The sequence below is a fragment of the Ailuropoda melanoleuca genome, chromosome 2 (assembly GCF_002007445.2).
Source record: "Ailuropoda melanoleuca isolate Jingjing chromosome 2, ASM200744v2, whole genome shotgun sequence".
In the NCBI taxonomy this organism is placed as follows: domain Eukaryota; kingdom Metazoa; phylum Chordata; class Mammalia; order Carnivora; family Ursidae; genus Ailuropoda; species Ailuropoda melanoleuca.
In genome coordinates, this window is record NC_048219.1 from 85,683,442 (window position 1) to 85,697,937 (window position 14,496).

Consider the following 14,496-nt stretch of genomic DNA (forward strand, 5'->3'; position numbering starts at 1 on the left):
AAAAAAAAAAAAAGGAATGGCATAAGCAAAGGCACAGAGGCCACAAACTATCATGGCACACCCTTGGGGCAGGAGTTGCAAGTAGTTTAGTGTTGCTTAGGTTCAAGGAGCAGAAGAAAAGACTGGAGTGTGACGCAAGTACTGGATGATACAGGGCCTTGTAAGGTGCTATCCTACCATGGAGCTGAAGTACTGCTTATGCTTAGAAGATAAATCAGGAGGCATTCAAGCGTATTAAACAAAAACATAAAAACAACAGATTTTCAATTTTGGAAGAAAGGGTGAATGGGGAAGAGTCTGGGACAGGGTGACTATTTAGGAAGCTGTTGCAAACATCTTGGGGAAAGTGCCCCAACTTGGACTAAATCAGTGCGAATAGGAGAAGTCAGAATAAAGAGATATTTAAGACTCAGAGAGTGACAGAATACTGGTGACAAAGACAAAGGGAAGAGTCAAGGATAAACCTAGATTTTTGAGTTGCATCTTAGTGGATAGCTGGGCTCCCTACTGAGATGGGAAAAACTGGAGGATCCTCTCAATATTTCTTAGATTCATGTTTTCTTTATCCTGTGTCCAGTAGGCTGATTAGCCCCATCAACCTAGATTTAGACTGCCTTTAAGTTCTCCTAGCCACATTTTCTAATGCTAACCTTTCTCTTCCTTAATCCATTCTGTACGTTATAGTTAGAACAACTATTCAATATTCAACAGACATTTATTTAATGCCAGGGACTATTACAGACCTTGGGGATATTATAATGAACAAAGCAATTTAAAAAATAAACTAGCCTACATTCAATCTAGGAGGTCTTTAGAAGTAACTTCAGAGTTTTCTAGCACTAATTCACATCTTCTACAATGACTGCTAATTTCCCTTGACTTTATATCTAGATTTTTTGGTGTGTGCTCAAGCTATCAACTAGCTTGTCCCAAGTTAAGTATAAGAAGTCTTACAAGCGGGTTGTGATCTAAAGCAGTGCTTCTCATACTACGTGTGGGTTGTTGGTGGGTGTTTCTTAAACATTTCCCAACTATTGTGGTCTGATACCTGGTCTTCCTGCACATGACTAGTGCACAGGTCATGCACGCCCAGGTGACTCCCTGTGTGAATTTCACAGCACCCAAACTCTTCTATAGCCACTTGGTGACATGAGTCCACTGATGATGTGCTTATATGTCACAGCATTCTTTATTTGTTCTGAAAATGTCTAAGCACTTTTTCGATTTCTGTACTCTCAATTTCAACACTACCCGCAGACCACCCTTCAAGTCCCCACATATACTAAATCCCTTAGTAAAACAGTTTTGAGGAATTTGGAACAAATTATATGGCGATTGCCTTACTTACTAGGTCACAGAAACCTATATTGGCCTTTCTAGCTTATAGTTTTCCTATAAATAGACCCTAGAGTATGTGGAGGTAGGTGAATGAAGAGCTCTTCCACTGCTGTTTGGCACATACTTATTTCCTCTTCTTTTTCATGTTTTCCTTTTACTTCTTTCATCAGCTACCTCCTTAATCTACCCCCAACTCATACATATGAAGAAGAAAATGTGAAAGCTCTTCAATTCTTTATCAAGTTCTTGGTGGAGAACCAAGATATAAAGTCTTGGCTCAACCACCTCAATTTCATTAGCCCTAAGTAGATGGAGCTATTTAGCATAAATCCTATGTTAAGTCAACTTCAGGCTTATGAACTGGATGAGACAAGGAAATAGAAGGAGCCTTTTGTCTCTGATTCACTGGCCCAATGTTGATGCGGCTTATGCTGGACTTCCTCCAACCACCACCAACTACATTTAACAGCCTTATATTACAGCTCTTCCAGGATTCTTTTTCAATCCTCATTATCCTCATCCTTTCTTTGGTTTTAACACCATTAATTCTTTCTTCCCTGTGAATAATCTCTCTTTGCCTATGGCTTCCATGACTCCACGTTGGATTTGTTCCTACTTCTTGGTCTATTCCAGTTTCGTCCTTAAAATCTCCTTCTCCCTCTCCTCCTTTCCCAAGGGCCTCATCCTAGACCTCTTTTACTCACTCTCATGATCTCCAGATGATCTCATCCTCTCCTGTGGACTCAGTTATCAACTAGAAATACTCATGACTTCTGAGTATAAGACTCATAATTCCAACTGCTTTCTCAACATCTTCATGTAAGTGTCTCACAAATGTCATGAACTCAACTTAATGTTATTTTCCAAAAACCTCTTCTTCCTGCATTCCATATCAGAACACTGCCATCCATTTAAACATTCAAGATAAGTGTTTGAAAGCATCCTTGACTCTCCCCTTTCCCTCATTCTTCATCTTCAGCAAGTCACCACTTACTGTTCCAACACTGTTGTGCTTGCCCAATCATTCTCTTTGTCTCCACCTTCACTGCCTTGTTTCAGGCTCTCTCACTTCTCACCAGGACCATTCTCAGTTCTCCAAACCCCCATATCAACAATGTCATACCTGGACTCAGAGATGTCAGTCCCACCCTTTCTAGAGCAACCTCTACTCAGTTGCTGCATTGCCCTTTCTCTTGACAGGCAAATCCAGTCATTCATACTCTGGAATATTGACTTCCATGTCTCTTCCTTCTCTAGCTCCTTATAATCCAATAAAAATTCCTTTCTGTAATGGATTACCAGGACTTTCACACAGGGGCCCTGACTGACTTTTGTAGACTCTTCTAGTTTAGCAATGAACAAATTACCACATATCAAATGTACCACCTTTTCCACCATTTCTCAGGTCTCTGTACCTTTGTGCATTCTATTCTTGCCAGCAGGTATGAACCAACCCCTGCCCTCTGCCTTGATGGGGTACTGCTCATCTACGACTTGGCACCTATGGTTTCTCTCCTCCAAGCATGGGCTACTGCACCTTCCATCACATTGCCATAGTACTTTGCAAGGCCCTCTATGGGCAGTTCCTTCAAAGGAGTTTTTATAGCCAGATGCTGGACTATGTTCTAAAGGTACAAAGAAGATGGTCCTACCATCAAAGAGAGTCAATTAGTAGAGAAAGATGTAAGTGTAAATAGCAAATAAATTATTGATTTTTAAGAAGTCAATGTTACAAATAGTACAGGTGCTGTAGAAGTATAGACAGCACACAGTGGACGATAAACAAATGCAGAAATAGCCAATACTAATTGTGAGATTGGAGATTGGAGGAGAGTAACATAAGGAAATATGTCATAAAAGAGACAACCCTCCTGGAAGATGATGAGAGGAGGGCTTTGCAGGCAGAGGACAGCATGAGCAAAGACTTGGCAGGACAAAACAGCATGTGCTGTTTAGGGAAAAGCAATTGGTCCTCTATGGCTGATCTTGGGCATCAGCATAGATGCAGTTAGACAGGAGGTTGGAGAACAAGTAGGAGGATTTTCCATATAGGCAAAGAGGAGCTACTGCAGGGACAGACAAAATGTTTCAATTCATATTTTTAGAAAGATCATTCTACCAACAATTTAAAGATTGCAATATAATGTGGTTTTTTTCTATTGGATTTGAGCTCCTTAATGTCAACTATTATGTCTCTTTCACTTTTGTCTTCCCAGTGCCAAATGCACACAAGCAATGGGAGAGAGGCTACATGGTGCTGGTGCTGCAGTGTGGGTCTGAGAGTCAAGGGAACTGAGCTCTGGGTCAGGCTCAATGAGATATCAGCAAGTCACTCTGTGCTTCAATTTCCTCATCTATAAAATGGTGGCTTACTCAAGATCATCTTTCAGTTCTCTTTTGCTCTAATATTCTATAATGCTATAAGGGAGGTTCCTTTTTTTAAAGTTTGCAGTCAATATTTGGCAATACAAATAACAAATCTGTCTCCAGTTTATAGAGGTGAGTGTCAAGAGCTTAGTGCACCATGAAGCACAAGTTGAACCAAAGGTTATATAAACCACTCTCTGAACAGTGGGCAATGATTCCGGTTAAATTGTTCACACGGTAAAAGGGCAGGTTCTTCCTGTTGTAGAGGGGCAGAATTAGGTCCTCAAATGTATATTCCTTTTTTAAGGAAAAGAATCAGGACTTACACTACTATTATTATAAGCCTTTAAGTGATAAGATAAATACGTTTTGAAAACATTAGAAGCTTGAGGGAAACCCAATGATTTAATCTACTTTAAATTAGTCAGTTCTCTATTAGCCCAGAAGAATACACGAGGCTCTATCAGACTCTCCATGTCCCCTTCATAATTTTTGGATCTCTTTGACTTAGCAGAATATGCTCTGACTTTTCTGATCCATCAGTATAAAACTGATTTCCATAATTTAAAATTCAGGATCCTAGCAACAGAGTCAATTTCTATTGAAGAAAAAACAAACAACAACAACAACAAAGCACAAAGGCTTCTCTTAGTCTTCATATTTTTTGATCTTTATCTTGATGAGACTACAGCCTTCAACTCTCTTATAAAATATCTTTTTTTCTGATATGATTTTATTATCATTTACCCAGAGGTTTTTGTTTTTAATTAAAAAACAAATTTCCTGGGGCGCCTGGGTGGCTCAGTCGTTAAGCATCTGCCTTTGGCTCAGGGCGTGATCCCGACATTCTGGGATCAAGCCCTGCATCAGGCTCCTCCCTGGGAGCCTGCTTCTCCTTCTCCCACTCCCCCTGCTTGTGTTCCCTCTCTCACTGGCTGTCTCTCTGTCTGTCATATAAAAATAAATAAAATCTTTTAAAAAAATTTCCTTAATGTATTTCCCTACCTTGATCTTTGGAATTCTCCACCATTGATATTGGAATATAATTATTTAAATTGAATTTATTAGAGATTTTGTTTTTTAATTTTAAAGTTTAATGTCTTACTAGCTTATTTCTAAGAAATAATGCACTATCTAGTCTTACACTCAAATACATAAGTTATTCAATTTCTTAATACACTATTCAGGGGGCACCTGGGTGGCTTAGTCGTTAAGCGTCTGCCTTCAGGGCGTGATCCCGGAGTCCTGGGATTGGGCCCCACGTCAGGCTCCTCCACTGGGAGCCTGCTTCTTCCTCTCCCAGTCTCCCTGCCTGTGTTCCCTCTCTCGCTGGCTGTCTCTCTCTCTGTCAAATAAATAAATAAAATCTTTAAAAAAATACACTATCTATTCACAAACAGAAAAAAATTCTCACTTTGACCATATTCTCATAATGAACATTGTCCATGAGTTTCATTCTACTGTGAAACACAGCTGACCAATCTGTGCCAGGGTATCATTTTATAGAGTGGCTTGTAAACCAGTCACAGTAATTTGAAGGCACAGATGCTTCAACTGTGGTGCACCTCCTTTATAACAAGACTTTAGAAGAGGGAAAGAGGCGTGTTTATGAGTTTGGTGGACACAAAGTGGTGGCACCACCCTTCCCTTCTTGTCTCACAGACACTTTCATGCTCCAGGTAGGCAGGTGAAGCCTGTGATGCCAGTAACCCCGTGGGCTTTGACTTAGCTAAGCGTGGACTCTGTTTTTAGTTGCTTGGTTTGTTCTTAAGAGAAGAAGCTAACAGGGTGGATTGGGGTCTCAGGATCTCATCTAAACAAACAAGATGTGTAGTGTAGCAATTCCACCTCTAGGCTCAGCCTCCTGAAATGCTCCTTTCTCCACCCCTCAGTGTGCCCATGCCTGACTGGTCCATCTCTCTGAAGCTGTTATTTAAAACGGGGCTTGTTCTCATTGACTCATTTACCCCTGAACCAATTAAGAGCATCTAATTTTCATTTGTTGAACTGCATATAAAATATATTTGGGGACATAAGATTAATAGTCTTTAGGAATCAAAAAGTCTTCTGGCTGGGTCACCATGACACAACAGAAAGTTCTAAAATTCATAGCACATTTCGAACCAAAATACACTATCTAAAATTTAAACAGAGTATAATTTATGTCATGAAGAAAGTCGAAATAACATTCTTTAGGAAAATTCCCAATATACAGGCTGAACTTGCTGTCCCTTTCCTTATCTCCAAAGTGAGATGATTACAAGAAAAAATTTTGGTACCTTGTGCAAGAAATAATAATGGGAAGAAGTGTTGTCACTGGAGATGAGTTTCTCCTCCCGTTCATAGACCCAGAAGCTGAAGAAAAGAGCATGGTAAGAGTTACTGCAATGTTAAGATATCACAAATTATTAAATAATCTGAATGCTTTCCCATCCACTTCTTTTTCCCAGTTTTTCCTAAGGGTATCAAATGTGTAAAAGCTAGTGTTACATCAAACTTGGAAGAAATGAGAGGGAATTATGTACTGATGAGAAAAATGGCAGATGAGAAAAATGAAAGAGGGGAGCCTGCGTGGCTCAGTCGGTTAAGCATCTGCCTTTGGCTCAGGTCATAATTGTGGGATTCTGGGATCAAGCCCCACGTTGGGCTCCCTGCTCAGTGGAGAGCCTGCTTCTCCCTCTCCCTCTGCTGCTCCCTCTGCCGCTGCCCCTGCTTGTGCTCTCTTATCTCTCTCTCTCCCTCTGCCAGATAAATACATAAAATCTTTTTAATAAATCTTTTGAAAAAAGGAAGAAAAATGAAAGATACCATTTGTCATAGAAGAAGATTTTAGTGCACACAAATAAATTTTATTTTTTCTGGGGCGCCTGGGTGGCACAGCGGTTAAGCGTCTGCCTTCGGCTCAGGGCGTGATCCCAGCATTATGGGATCGAGCCCCACATCAGGCTCTTCTGCTATGAGCCTGCTTCTTCCTCTCCCACTCCCCCTGCTTGTGTTCCCTCTCTCGCTGGCTGCCTCTATCTCTGTTGAATAAATAAATAAAATCTTTTTTAAAAAATTTTATCTTTTCTTCATTGGTGTATAGGTTGCCTCATTACTGGCAACTGATACCTGTTAAGAACAAGGTAGGGCAATGCTGGCCCAGCTTATGTGAGAATGGTCCTCCACCATTTGTCCTCACAGAAGTAACTCTACATTTATTTCTGAAATAAATAAACAACCATGTCTTGTGGAAAAGAGGGCAGAAAAAGATGATTTTTACAACAAAGCTTGCCATTTTTAGAAACAAAGTTAACAACTTTTAATGAATAATAGGCAATGGCCCACAACAAGAGTACCAAGAATTTAAACATCTAAGAGTTGTTTGAAGAAACCAGGTACTTGGAAATGTGTATTGGGAAGATTAACTCTGCAGAGCTGATGTAGCATGGTGACTGCAGCAGTGGCCTCCAAAGTCACATGCCTGGGCATGAATTCTGGCCGTGAATTCTGTCGCCCACTAGCCGTGAGATCTTGGACACATTACTTACTCTCTGCCTCAATTTCCTCATCTGTAAAATGGAAATAACAATGACATCTACCTCATAGAGTTTTAAGAGGCTTGAATGAGTTAGTATGTATAAAATGATTAGAAAAGTGCCTGGCATAGAGTAAGCAAATAATAAATGTTAAGATTGAATTACACTGATTGATTCTGCTTTAAAATTCTTTGTAGCAATGAATGGCCTAAATTTTGAATGGGGTATAGGATTAGACTGAAATAATACAGACCACAGATCCAGAAACTTTTAAAAGCGACTCCTAAAATTTTCTGTCTCCTGGAATCCTAATTGTTGACATCAAAGCAGAGACTGAAATCTTTTCAGCTAGAACCCATACCTATAGTCATATAGCCAAAATTAAAGCCAGTTTAATAGTGAACTTTCATTTGGGCCCCTCCTCTTGTTTAGTCTCCTACTCTTGTCCCCTTTTTCTATGGTGTAACATTTTCTTCGATTAATATAATTTGAGTTCCAGTTAAAGTAAAGATGCTGGGTGAGGTGCTGTGTAGGAATCAACTATACACATATACAGTATTCAGAGTTAGAAAGACTATTAACAGAAATCTTCTAATTGTGCCCAACAGTGTTGCTAGGGAAAACACATTCCCCTAAAGGCAAAAAATTGAGTATTCGGCTCCTTTCTATTAAATAAGTAAAGGGCCTAGGATTGTTGATGACACCAGTTCTGTTTCATCGGTTCCCTTCCAGTAACTGAAAGGAATACTCTTACCTGGGAAAACAGGGCTGATCTGGTGAGCCTACTTGCAGGCTGAGTGAAATGGGGTATGCACCAACTTGGGAAGTTTATCGCCAGCTTGCCCTTATGAGTTAAAGGCAAGTGTTGTGTCTTAAAGGGTTATGGGTGAGATCATCTCTCTAGACAGCTGCACACTGACCTCTACTCTTGTAGTGATTCAAAATCCTTACATTCTACTGTGGTTTCCTCACTATGATTCATAGTTTGGCCTTATAAGAGAGATGGATCATGCCCTCTCCCCTCTTTGCTGCTCCTACTGATGATTTGAAATGCCCTTGTTTTAGGTGATTGTCAAAGGCAGCAATTTAGGCACACTGTTGCTTTTAGGACTGGAAATCAAAAGCCCTCTCCCCCAGCCAATGCCATAACTGTGTACCTAGAAATTATTTATAAGAAAACATAAAGTAGTTAATTTTGCTTATCAAATATAAGTAAATAGTGCCAAGCCAAGCATAGAAAATAAACACAAATAAAAGTATTGTATCAGCCAGGTCATGCTGTCCCCAACCTGACCCCTCTGCCCAAGCTGGTGTCTGCCTCCTGCAGATGCAGCCCTGCCCAATCCTTGTGCCAATGAGAGCCAGATGTTATTTCAGGTCTTGCTCCAAAAGAGAGGGGAGAAATCAGGAAATAGTTTATTCATACCTCAATTCCCAGCGCCTAGTCCAATGCCTGGCACAGTGCCCAGCACATAAAAAACACTCAGTAAATACTGCTTGAATGAATAAATAGGCTGCCATGCCCATAAACATTATCCAGTGAGTTGGGATGGACCTATCCTCCTGAGGCTTCTTGGATTCATTAATCTTCAGTTTCCTTACCTGCCTCTCACCATGTATGGCTGACCGTCTTGGCTGGCCCTTCTGATCCAGTCCTCTGACCCTGGTTCCCCTTCCAAAATCCCTGGGTGGATCATAGCATAGCCTGCAACACCAGCTGATGGGCCAGGGGTACGGGGGATGGTGGAGGTGGCCAGACCTTCTTTACCCCTGTCCTACAGCTCCCTCTCCCTAAGCCAAGGCCTGTTTCAAGGGTCTCCTATATTGCCCAGGAACCTCCTGATTAAGAACCCTGAGTCCTAACATTGAGTATCCCCTCTCCCCAAGGCTTTGCACTGCTTCCTGACTCATTCCTTGGACACAATTGCCACAGTCTTCTCCATGTCATGACTCAACCTTGACTCTTTTTGCCATAGTCATCTTACTCTCATCTGTTTTGCAGTTAAAATCCAAATATGAAATCCACATTAAGATAATTTTGTCATGGATTTGCTCAAAGTTGCAAGGACTTGACTTAACCTGGTCTGTTTCTTTCTTGTTTTTCAACTAGCCAATCTTGTCTTTCTGAAAGAAATTGAAGTTACTTCCCTCTTAGAAGAATTTTCCTGTACTCATCTGATTTTTATGGGCTCCTTCCAGCAGTGTATTAAACACTCTCTCCCATGCTTCTTATCAATCTGTACAGTTTCTTTCCTTTCCAACCTTTTGTTTTACGATCCCTTTTCTACCATATCGATTAAGGCTTTCGTTAACTCTTGACTAAGCTATAGGAGGACCTCCTATATGGTCTTCTTACTTATTATCCCAGTTTATAATAAGGCCCTTGACCTCACTATCTATGGGGTCTGGGCAAGTTGCTTTTGCTCTAATTTGTTCTTCATCTGTAAAATAGGCTTATTATAGTATATGCATTACAAGGTTATTATAAAAATAAGCAAATATCCCAAATTCTCTCAGGCTATAAGTCCAGATGCTAATTAAAAATCTTAAAATGGTTCTCATCCTCCCCCAAATATTTTCAGGAAACCTACATAATGGACCAACTCAATGAATATTAAATGTTCTGTGCCAATCACTAATCTAGGTTCTGGGGGACACAGCAATAAACACATGGATACTACTTTCATGGAGTTTACATCCTAGATAGGAAAGGTGACAATTTGTTTTAAAAGAAGAAGAGGGAAGGGCACCTGGGTGGCTCAGATGGTTAAGCACTGATTCTTGATTTCAGCTCAGATCGTGATTTCAGGGTCCTGAGATTGAAGCCGTTGTAGGGTTCTGTGCTTAGCGCAGAGTCTGCGTGAGATTCTTTCTCTCCCTCTGCCCCTCCCCCCTGCTCACTCTCTCTCTTTAAAAAAAAAAAGAAGTAGAAGAAATAAGAAAATTATAGTATGTGAAATGGTGATGAGTGCTGTGCAGAGAAGATTGGGGTGGGACAGCGGGAGTAGGGGTGTTCAGTTTTATACAGAGTGGTCTCATTGAGAAGGTGTTGTTTGTGCAAAGACATTGAGTGAGTCATTAGTGCACAGATGTTACCTGTGTTCTTGAATCATCTATTGTCACAGTTAGCCGGAAGTCATGATGCTGGCTCTGGCAGCACCACCGTGAGCTAGAAGCCCACAGCAGTGCCTCATTCAGAGCCTGCATTGTTCCTCTAGTCAATGCTGCTTTGAAAAACAGGAAGTAAGAGAGTCCATTTTTGTCAGAATAATTAACGTTCAAGGTAAAGTGTTACTGAGCTAACGGAGGTCACGTACTGTTACCTTACTAACAAAAACTTTTTCTGCCAAAATGGTTGGCACTGTGATGCTAGTTTTGTGGGAAATTTAGAGCTGGATAACCCCTGTGATGCCTGTCAACATCTTCTTTCAAAGTGAAAAAGGAAAAGCTCTCTTCCTGGAGATGCTACACTCAGTTACCCACCGGGTAATAGGCCCTAGGGCATTACAGAGCTTCACTAAATGACNCACTAAATGATTCTTTCTATTACACAGAGGCCCTTCTTTGTTTTCTTCTGGGAAGACACATACAGGGAAGCTGAATTAGGCCCTACCCCATGACAGCCAGACTGGCCATGACCTTCCAGGACTAAGCCCAGCCTTACCATTGCAGACTCCTACCTCAACAGGCTGTGCTCTTCCTGGGGGCCCCACTATACCTGCCAGTAATCTGCTTACCTCTGGAACTCCCCCTGGACATGCCCATGCATGACTAAAACCCTACCGAAGGCTTTGAGTTTTCCCCTCAGCAAACTTCTCAGCCCTCTCGTAAATCAATGGATACCAGTCATTACTTCAGGGGAAACGATATTGTCTTACTCTGTATCACAGACATATTTGTCTTAATTCTGGCCCAGCTGGGACTTTGTATTACACAGTAAATAGAAACACTATTCATAAAGTGACTAGCAGAATTCCTCTATTTAGTAGGTGCTCGAAAATTAATAACTATCATAATTATGTAGGTAGTTAAATTATGGGGGATTATAAATTTAGTCTTTATGATTTTAATTTTTCAAAATGTTTTACAAAATTATGTATTATATAATCAGAAGCAAATTCTTAAAATAATAATAAAAAATCCCTCTTGACACCTATCTGTTTTCTTCCCCTCCTTTTCATCCAAACTTCTCAGAAGAATAGTCGTATACTCACTATTTCCACTTCCTCAACTTGCTTCTGTCTGGTTTCTGCCCCAACCATTCCTCTAAAATTGCTCTCACTGAAGCCACCAACTATTTCTTAATGTCATTCCCTCAGGAATATGTGGGTGGGCTGGGAAGGGAAGGCACCCTCAGGTAAATGACAACTTTGAGCACAGTGGATTTGGGGAGAAGAGGGGAGTGGCAAGGGAGCAAGAAGTGAGGCAATTTATATCCAAGCTAAAAGCATGATCCAGAACCAAAGTTGAATCCAAACACTCACCATAGCCAAGAGTCAAGCAGTCTAGTTGGAAGCCAACTCACCTAAGTAGAAGAAAGAGTCCAGAAACAAGCCAACTCTGAATAGGTAGTAAGCTGACAAACCAAGGTAGTTCCAGAAGGAAGAGTGCAAGGAGATGGCAGGCCAAGAACTCCAAACTCAGCAAGTCACCAGCTGCATTTAGCTAGGCTTTCCTGGGAGTGCCTGATGAAAAGTCCTAACTTACAAAGTCACTTTTCAAAAGTGAGAGATGGGCTCCCAGGAGCACTCCTATACTGGATATGTCAACAAAGTGCCTGCCACACCCAACTTCCTCTTCAAGATGAAACTGCCCCACCCACAGCCCCCTGCTTTGAGAAGCAGAGCTAGGTTGTTCTTTACCAAGGGATGGCTCCTGATTGGACCAGGGATTGGCCCCTGACATTAGGGCTGCCCCTCCAAAAATCAGGGCTCAAATGGAAAAGATGAATTGGGTGTATCAGATTCTCTTCTTCTAGGATTTGAATTGGGAAACATGGAAATAATAAGGTCAGTTAGCATGGACTCTGAAGTTGAAAGGATGTCATACAATGGAGTAAGGGCAATGGAGGGTCATACAAACCAAATCTATGAGGAGGCAGAACAGTCTGATAAGAAAGCAGAATTTATGAATAAGCAGCAATCATGCAGTAGAAAAAATACATGAATAGTAAACAGAATTTGTTAGTTGGAAGAGGATAGAAGGAAGCAAACCTGCAAAGAGTAGCTCAGAAATGGTGCACCAGTGTTACAAAGATCCTGTCATCTGGCTCAACTAAAAGCCACTTTTCTGCCACCTAGATTTACTAATGCTCCTGTGTTCTTCATCAGGCAACCCCAACTTCCTGGATTCCCTTGATAAAGCTTGTTGGGCANTGTTAGTTGGAAGAGGACAGAAGGAAGCAAACCTGCAAAGAGTAGCTCAGAAATGGTGCACAAGTGTTACAAAGTTCCTGTCATCTGGCTCAACTAAAAGCCACTTTTCTGCCACCTAGATTTACTAATGCTCCTGTGTTCTTCATCAGGCAACCCCAACTTCCTGGATTCCCTTGCTAAAGCTTGTTGGGCACCTACTATTAGCTAGACATGGTTCTAGGTGTTTGGGATCCAACAGTGAACAAAATAGGAGAGTAGTTACAACAAACACCTTATTACTTCAGGTAGGGTCTCTGTTTCAAAGGGCCAAATCAAAACAATTCCTCATGCCCTCACTTCTTACCATGGTCAGTTGGTGACCTCCGTCATAGTGTCATAATGAGTCTACCCCCACTTGGGAATTCAATTCATGTTTATCCTCCCTTGTCATTGGGGTAGTGGCTGGAGAATTAGGAGAAGAGAAAAGAATTGAAGAAGCTGANGGTTCTAGGTGTTTGGGATCCACCAGTGAACAAAACAGGAGAGTAGTTACAGCAAACACCTTATTACTTCAGGTAGGGTCTCTGTTTCAAAGGGCCAAATCAAAACAATTCCTCATGCCCTCACTTCTTACCATGGTCAGTTGGTGACCTCCGTCATAGTGTCATAATGAGTCTACCCCCACTTGGGAATTCAATTCATGTTTATCCCCCCTTGTCATTGGGGTAGTAGCTGGAGAATTAGGAGAAGAGGAAAGAATTGAAGAAGCCGGGAGACTAGGCATGGGGGAAGTCAGCTGATGCTGGCATATGACAATGACAGCAGAGCGGCTGAATGCCCAGGCTTTCAGTTAACTGAGATTGGAAATTTGGCTCTACCACTTACTCATTTGGTAAGGCCAATTTTCTCAGCTGTAGATTGGAGGTAGAACATTATCCTCCTTATTGCGTTATTGTGAGGATTAAGTCAGAAAATATATGCAAAGCATTTAGCCCAGTGCATGGCCCAGAGTAAGTGCTCAGTAAGTGACAGCTGTTGTTGCTGGCATTCTTATTATTAGCAGTCCTCCAGGTTTCACATTCAGTAGATAGGATGAATATGCTAGGGGAAAGCTGGATGGCATCCTACAGGCAAACCTTCTCTTGAAGTCCGCTGCCAGCCAGAACTTCGTATGCTCATTGAGGTTCCTTCGAGTTGGTTCACCCCTTCCCAGGTTCTCTCTAGTGTGAGGGAAAAGGGCACAAAAAGATGATAAGGATGAAAACTATTGTTGCACAGAAACGCAGTTCTGGAAGGAGGGAAACAATAAATTCTGGAAGCAAAGTCTGCAGCAGTGACAATAACAGCTTTCTTTGGGAAGCGCAGCTTCTCTTCCCTTGAGGTCCAGGTGTCATCATGGTAGCGTACCAAAACGCACATCAGACAGGGCCACACGTTGTGTTTTAGTAGCAGAACAGGTAGGTGGCCAAGCTGATGCTGCATCAGGCCTTCCTGTGGGATGTGCACCACCCTACTCTTATAGAGGCCTTACTAGTATCTTACACCTCTATAAGTTGCTGCCTAGAGGCCCTTGATGTGGATTAGGACCATATGTAGATGTCTGAAAGACAGTTTGGACTGAATGACTGAAATACTCAAGCTAGAATCTTCCAAGGTTGAGTCTCTCTGCTACTCCCTTATACCCAGGCTTACAACATAGACCATCTGCTCTGTGGTTCTGTTGCTGTATGTGTTGCTTGATGGAGCACCCAAGGCTCATAAGATAAGGCAGGCCACCCTGCATAGCATGAGCTAAGCTTCTAGGTTTGTACTAGCTGTTCCAGGATACTGTGGACTGAGTTCTATGCAGACTATCAGGCCTTAGGCCCTCTAGGCCTTGGAGACATTGTAACAGCAAGCCATTCTCCTTCCCAAATGAG

General features: G+C 41.6%; 1 long non-coding RNA gene across 1 annotated transcript; it reads right to left on the bottom strand.

Annotated features, from left to right (window-relative positions):
* Nucleotides 1–5,004: 5,004 nt before the first annotated feature.
* Nucleotides 5,005–12,027, bottom strand: LOC117801043. The gene is made up of 3 exons (XR_004623402.1): nucleotides 11,708–12,027; nucleotides 5,985–6,060; nucleotides 5,005–5,050 (listed from the first exon to the last, which is right to left on the bottom strand). It is a non-coding gene; the product is annotated as an uncharacterized LOC117801043 (long non-coding RNA).
* Between the last annotated feature and the right edge of the window lie 2,469 nt (nucleotides 12,028–14,496).